The sequence below is a fragment of the Rhipicephalus microplus genome, chromosome 7 (assembly GCF_043290135.1).
Source record: "Rhipicephalus microplus isolate Deutch F79 chromosome 7, USDA_Rmic, whole genome shotgun sequence".
In the NCBI taxonomy this organism is placed as follows: domain Eukaryota; kingdom Metazoa; phylum Arthropoda; class Arachnida; order Ixodida; family Ixodidae; genus Rhipicephalus; species Rhipicephalus microplus.
This window is the reverse complement of record NC_134706.1, coordinates 157572634-157580558: the sequence shown is the minus strand read 5'-3', so window position 1 is coordinate 157580558 and position 7925 is coordinate 157572634. Positions and strand designations below refer to the sequence as shown.

Below are 7925 nucleotides of genomic sequence, written 5' to 3'. Positions count from 1 at the left end.
CAGCGGCGAGATTCGTGGCGCCGATCGTAACGTCGTCGGAGGCACGCTTTGTAACAACAGATATCACGCCAGCCGGATAGACTATCTTTAAGAACGCTTCAGGACTAATGTTATTTGAAACACCACAAAAATCGCCCTTCACGCAAGCAAAATGAGGGGGAATAAAAGCACGAACAGTAATGAATTCAATCTTGTGTTGGCCAGTAAGTCCTTTAAGCATTGTATATTTGAAAACCTGCATAGTATGCCAGTCTTGCCGAAATGCCTCACCTTCGAGATGTCCAGAAAATGCCCGGTTTTGTAGCGAAGCTCTTTTTGAAACACCTCCGTTTCACTCAACCGAATGGCTCCACTATCAGTGGGCACAAGCACGACAGGCAAACTGATTACGCTGTTCTTGAGAAAACACTCCAGTGGCACCGATGCAGCAGGGCGACTGGCCAACCAGGGCGAGTCCTAGCTGGGACTGGAGGCTGGCATTGATGGATCCTGAAAAAAATAGCAAAAAGAAATTCTACTGCGAATAATAAATCAAAGGTGATAAGCGTGGCCAATCGCCTCTCATAGGACGTGCAATCGAGAGCTCAAATCCAGCAGCCCGTCCCCTGATTTTCTTGGAACGATGATGATGATGATGATCCTTGATACACTGGCGCAAACCCACAAAGGAGGATCGGCCAAGAACCGGGCGGCAGGATCTTAAGTAAAAGGCTTATGGTTTTTCAAACACAACGTAATTTTGGACTGAAAAAAGTATATAGCAAGAAAAGCCCAAAATCTAGAAAGGAATATATCTGAGCAGAAAGCGATGCAGGCTATGAGATGCGATTTGAGACAGAGGTAATGGTGGGTCTAAAGGTCTAAAGCGAATGATATATATATATATATATATATATATATATATATATATATATATATATATATATATATATATATATATATATATATATATTTATATATATATATACACGTACCTTGAGGACGTCGGTTTCTTCTTCCTCTGATGCAGTCAATCAAGGGGCTCACTTTTCTCTCCTTTTCTCTTTAAAAATCACATAAAAAAGCATCACTTGCAGCACAACACTACAAACTCTTTCACACACACAAATAAAGAGGTGCCGCTATCCCGGAATTCCTGATCATGTGCCTCCCCCTTCACCATCATGCAGAGGGACCTTTCTGCACCTCGCCAGACAAATTAGTGAGAGCAATGTCCTGACCTCCGATTTTTCTCCTGTTTACCAAGCTCAACAAAAGGATACGAATCACTTTTTTTGCCTAGAACTAGATTTCTTTATTTTTATTATATAACTGTGATCTATCCCGCTACAAGCATTTCTACAGGCGAACAAAAAGGCGAATACCATGAAAATCACGTTATCTCGTGAGACAGGTCAGCACAAATACACGCCATGGCGTTTGATTGAAAAAAAAAACGACAGAAGAACCCAACACGATCCTTGATTTGCGTCCAAACAAGCAAGCGTAAAAAACGCGCCGCATTTGCGTGACCCCTAAAATTAGCAGGCAACGGGCGCTTTACAGAAGCAACACTGCACATCGCGGCAGCGGCAGGCACCACGTGTTGCTCGTTAGCCGTAAAAAGGCAAAAATATGCTTGTGGCCTTTTTATTGTTATTTTAATGCGTATTATTTATACGTGTTTTTGAAGCTCGTTCTTGACTTGGCCAAGCAAGACAGCCTGAGAATTTATGCAACGCGAAGGCTAACTTGGGCGTTTTGAAGTCTGGTCTTTGCTTCGCGCCGACACATTTAGGTCAAGTCGAAGGCGCGAGACAAGTAACATCTCTGCAATTGGGGGTAAGCGTTTTTCTGGCTTTGTAAGGCCCTTACAGAGTGTATGATAAATTGCGTTGACGAATTGATACAATTAAGTAATTTCTCGAAATGTTAAGGCCGGATTAGCTTCGGGATCCATTCCGGAAAGGTTCCAAGGCGTTACCGGGAGAGTGAGCGCGCGGGCAGCGGCATCTGCAGTTTCGTCGCCTTCGAGGCCCGAGTGAGCTGGAGCCCATATGATGCTACGGGACGCGGGGGCTTCAACGTAATTACTATTTTGTCAGATGCGGTAGGCAAGGTAAGGGACGTGCCCGCGTTATATATTTCTGCAGTCCCCTCTCGAGTCCGTAACGATGACGCGCGATTTCTGGACTGCGGCAGCTAGCGCGATGGCGACTTTCTCCACACGTTTTATGTCCTCTGCTCTGAATGTGAAACCATTCACCACGATGTTTTGGTGAACAACTGCAACCGTGTACCACTCCCCATGGTGAGGACCGAAGGCATGCACGTAAAATATGCCTTGTTTGTTATCATAGCGCAACGCACATGCCATTGTGGTCGTCACGTGTCATGTTGGCCGGACGAGGGTGCACGTGCAGGGCTTATCTCCAGAATTCTGGGATGCGTACGCGCTCTTCCGTCTCTGTTGGCTAGTGAATGTGTAGTAGGGCTAATAGGCGGTGACTCGATGGAGTGTTTGAAAATGCCGTGTATTGGTTAATCAAGTGTGCCTCCCGGAGCTCTGCGAAAGTGTTTACCACCTCCAGGCCCACAGGACGCTGGTTGGAGGTGGTTATTGGAAAATCGAGGGCACGCTTGTACCTCTTTCTGACAATCAAGGGCATTCTCGTCAAACTTGCGCAGGTGGAGGTAAAGAGCCGAGTAGAGGACTCGACTGGTACAAATGCATGCACCAGCCGCACAGCATCTTTGCAACGTAACTTACCCGCGCTTGTTGGAAACCCGGCGAACCATACGGCCCACCTGGTCCCCCACCTTACGCAGGTTTGTCAGCTGTATCGACTCGGCGAAGTTTGAGGATAATCAGAGTACTTTGATCTCATCGTGTTCTGGGATGGGTCCGCTTCGTAAGAAGAGTTCAATTTTCGTAGTGCACTTTGCCGAGGGGCGTATGTGCACAAATTCTGATTTGGTCGGGAAGCACTGAAGGTCGCAGCAGTGGGCGTAGGTGCCCACGATCTCCGCTGCTTGCTGCAGGTTGGCTTCTATGTCCCCTATCAAGCAGTGTTCAGCCCACATGGTAATATCGTAGGCATACAGCGCCTGCTGTATGCCTTGAACAATATACAGCTGAGCCGGGAGGTTCATCATAGCCAGACTTAACAATAGGAGTGAGAGGACCGCACCCTGTGGGGTGCCTTTCGTACCTAATTGATAGGGGCTGTGTTCTTCATCTTATATTCGGGTGTATGACTGTCGGTCAGAGAGGAATTGTCGAATGTATTGAAACATGTTGTGTCCACAGTTGGTTTGGGAAAGGTGCTTCAGCATTATGTCATGTGCGACATTGTCAAAGGCCCCCTTCAAATCAAGGGCGAGTACTGCCTTGTCATTAGGAGGGCATTCGACAGGATTTAGAATTTCGTGATGTAGTTGAAGCAGCACATCCTGTGCGGACCTCTGCGGGCAAGCGATCTAGCACCATAGTCTTCATCAGCTTTCCTGCGCAAAACGTGAGAGAGATAGGGCGAAGGTTGTCCGTGTTTATGGCTTTGCTGCTTTCGGAATGAAAGTGATCAGGGCAGTCTTCCATTCGATTGGAAGGGTTGTTTCACCAAGCCATATTGAGTTTATTTACCCGAGGAGTGCTTCGTAGGCCGGGTCGGGAAGGTTGGCAAGTAATTTCACTGTTACTTTGTGTTTCGCTGGCGCCGTTCCTCGCTTCATTTTAGTCAGGGCCACCTTCAGGTCATGAAGCTAGAACGGTTGATCCAACTCCGCGTTCTCCTGCTTACGAGTACGCTGTTCCTTGGGAGTCATGTCGAACACATAGGTTTTGATCGCGTAGTTTGCATGCTAATTTTGAGGTGTCTCCTTCGAAGGCATGGATTGTCCGTTGGAGATGTTTTTGTCTCTCGGCTCTGGTTTGGATCGGTTCAATCAAGCCGCGAAAGAGACGCCAAGCGTTCGCGCTGGACATTTGTCTTGCAGGCGTGTTGCATCGGTCTACCCAATTCGTGCCCGCGAGCTGGGCCGCGTATTCAGCCGCTTATTGAGTGAGCTCGGCAATGCACATTTTTACTTTCCGATAGTGTGTTTGGTAGTGCCATCTGGGGACGAGCCAGTGCTGCGCCTCCCAGATGTGAAGGGGTGATTCTCCACCCCCCCCCTGGCGTAGCCTCCGAGAGTCGAACTTCAGTTTCTGTCGAACGAAGGCGTGAGACCAATACTTGTGACAATGCGTGGTAACCGGTTTCGCGAATAGGGACCAGATTAGTGTAGGTTTTCCAAAACTTTGTCCAGTCGGGTATGCGGGCTTGGGCATAGGTTCTTGCCATTGGTTTGGTTGTGACGGTGGTGTTGAGTATGCGATGCTCACTGCTTAGAGTTTGCTCCATGTATGCCCTGTCTGCATGTCTAATGTTTTTGGTGAAGGTAAGGTCCGGACACGTGTTCCGAGTCACGGAGTTGCCTACCCTCGTCGGATGTGCAGAGTAAGGGTGAAGAGTGAAGCCCAGTGTGGAAGCAAGCTTGCGCCCACGCTTCTTTTCACGCACATATCTCCCGAATGTGGTACGAGCGTTGAATTCACAGACGATTACCAGAGATCCCTGCCGGCAGCCTTCCGGGCACGACTAAGGAGCGCTGCAAAATTTACCTTTTATACCTGGGGGAACAATATATGTTAAGTACGTGGAGTGGTGCATCTTGTTTCTTGAGCGGAAGAAGTTTCACTATCACGTAGGAATACCCAGTTTGAAGTTCTATATGGACAGGGTTAGCTGTACAATTTTCATTCACACAGACGCAGGAAGAAAGGTCTTTCTAGAAAGTAATGTAATTTCTAGAAGTGGCGCCACTCTCTGGCTCCTGGAGGGCAACTACCGCCGGAAGTGAGTCAAGGGTTGATAGAAAAAGTCGGAGATGCGTCCGCTTCGTGCGGGACCAAAAGCGTTGACAATTCCACTGAACAATATTAGAAGAGGCGGCCGAAGTGGTTTTCGGGAAGCGCCTGACCTAAGAACTGCTCTCCATGGGGAGTTAGGCTGAGGTGAGATTGCTGAGGCGCTGCTCCGGAGCCAACATTCACAGAGAAAGAGGGATCCTCAACACCGGAGAACAAGCAGCTGTCATCTACATCTATCTCAATGTTGCGTCTAGAAGCTTTAACTGAGCGGCCAGATACGTCCTTGTAGGGACCGCCAATCCAGTGCGAGGGGTGCGAGGAATGCGAAATTTGCTGGGCAAGAAACATATTGGGGATCGCCTCCTGCAATTTAGACATGGCGGTGACCATTACTGATATTTTGTTTTCTGCAATGGCGATTCGGGCGTCTATGGTTCGGATACGGGCCTCGAAACACGCCTGGAATGCGGTGCTCGCGCTTATTGCCGCCTCTGGGGCCACGAGCTCACTTTTCATTACCTCATTCACAGGGCAGGAGAGGGAAGAAGGAAGCAGGTTGATTTTAGATTCTAACTGCATAATTTTCTTTAGTAGCATCTAGTTGTGTGCCCTTAGTGCTACTATTTATTTTTGTTCTGCACTCCGCGCCAGTGTACAGTGATTGGGAAGGAAGGCATGACAGGCAGCACCACCCGGACCGCTCACCTGTTTCTCATTTTTAACGACCTTGACCAAGGCCCCAGTCTTGCCGTGCGCCTCCGTCGCTCATTTCTCGGGGTCATCGAGTGGTTTAGACTCCATTGACGGACGCAATCGAGCACCCCCAAAAGCTGGTACTGGCTTTTCAGTTTTTGAGTTGTCCTGGTGAGGATGGTTGCTGGGTAACCCATGATGGCGGCTTCTCTTCTTGGGTGGCGGTTTCTTTTCGCTGCCTTTTGGGGAGGTCATTTTCGGTGTTCGGAATTTCGCCGCACATTCGCGAGAGTTATTGGCATGGGTGCCACCACACATGGAAAATCAGGGAACACACACGTGAAGGGTCCGCACTCCCTCCAATAGCGGAGCATGGAGTCCGCAGAGTACACTTGTGTTAGGCTGCATATTTGGGCATGCATTCGTGCGATGCCCGACGACTCCACACTGGCTGCAGGGCAGGATAGTTTTTTGGTAGTTTTGCACGGAGATGACCGTACCGTCATAGTGAACGTAACCAGGCATCACCTTATCCGCGACGGTGATGCGTGCCTTGTTGGATGTTCCGAATTTTCGGATTTCCACAGTGGTGCCGGCACGCCAGCAGACTCCGTGTTCAAGCGTTTCCGTGGTGTCTGTGTTACGGACCACGATCACTTCATGGCAGATGTTACCGCTGTGTTGTCTTAGGTAACCCTGGAGTGGTACTGACCCTTTCTTCGAATTCACTGCAAAGTCCCTGATGAGCAGGTCCGGCGCCTCGATGTCCGGGGCATGCACGATAATAATGTTTTGGTCTCGCGATGGCAGCACAGAGATTCCGCGCGCCCGCTCCAGTCAGAGTTTTGCCGAGATGGCCGTGCCGTAGTCGGTTCCCGTAATGACGTCGAGAAGAGAAACGCGTTCTCTGGGTTTGATTACTGTAACATAGTCTTCGGGAGCAGGTTTCAAAATTGGACGCGGCTTCCAGTTCGTGGATGTCTTGCCCTTGCGTACCGTGGCGTGCGTCGTGGGAGCGTTCGTGATGTCAACTGAAGAACCGGCGGCCACAGTGACATCAGACGCCTTCGTCTTGGCTTCGTTCTGGTAGCGGCCTTCTACCGCTTGAATCAAGGCTTGGCTTCAAATTTTCGGAGAAATCATCAAGCTTGGGTCACTGTTGGTGGGGACAAAGGTCCACGCCATCGCCTCGGGGTCATATCCGCGCAGTTGAAGCGCCGAATCAGGCATGTTTTACCCAAAGGGCATAATGCACTGAGCCGAGCGCCGGCGACGCTAACCACTGCGCCTCTGTGGTCGTTATACAAACGGCCGTAAACTTGGAAGAAAACAGCCCACCTGGACGAAGTGGGTATCCAGTTGTGCCGCTTGGTGTTCAGGATCGCACGATGCGGGTTTTGTCCGGGTATGATGATCAAGGCTTCGTCCCCGCCGAACATTGGCGAGCCGATACACTGCACGTTCGCTCACTGACAAGAAACAAAAAGGCTGGCCAGCTCTGCTCATCCTTCACGCTTTATACCACTAGGGCGAAATCGCTTTAACTTTTTATTAAACATTTTTCCTCTAGAAAAAAAGTGTTAACATTTTCTCTGGTAAACTAAGCTTGGCGACGTCATGTTAAAATTCTAAAGTTGCTTCAAATTTCTAATTCACAAAATTTTAGGGATAGATGGGCATTGGTGCGGCTGGCCCTACTCCTGTAACACTTGCTTCTTAAGGGCCTGTTCCAATACTCAACGTAGACAGCTTAATAGACAGCTGAATGGACGGCGGCTATCTTATGTCAGATTCGAAATTTCGTTTAGCCGGCAAAATAGACAGCTTCCAGAGTACGGCACTGTACACAAATATGATGCAGGCTTTTTTGCTGTCCAAACAAGATAACGGCTTAGCAAGCTGCTCGTAAAGCTCGGATATCAACCGACTTGTCGTCTGCATTGAAGCATGCAGACGTTTCTATAGGCGCTAATAGCGAATAATGTTAAACATTTTAGATTTTGACATGGAAAAGACTGAAAAATAAACGTTACGCGTGTTTATCTTATCTTTCTTTTTTCGAGTTGAGGTGGCGTTTGTAGTTATAAAATAAGAAAACAGCTATCTCAACCTACAGAGATACAACGCAGGCTTCTACAGGGATGTCCTTTGTCACCTTTGTTATTTATGCTGCATCTACAAGGACTAGAAGCCAGATTAGAGGAGAGTCCACTCGGCTTTAGCCTCTCTTTTGCCAAGCAAGCAAAACGCGTTGAACTTTAATTACCAGAATTGATGTATGCAGTTGATATAGTATTGATAGCCAAGAACAAAGGAGGTCTGCAGGGATATGTATACATCT

At 48.5% G+C, this 7925-nt stretch overlaps 1 pseudogene; it reads right to left on the bottom strand.

Annotated features, from left to right (window-relative positions):
- Nucleotides 1-5656: 5656 nt before the first annotated feature.
- On the bottom strand, nt 5657-6814 carry LOC142767910 (uncharacterized; annotated as a pseudogene).
- Nucleotides 6815-7925: the final 1111 nt, after the last annotated feature.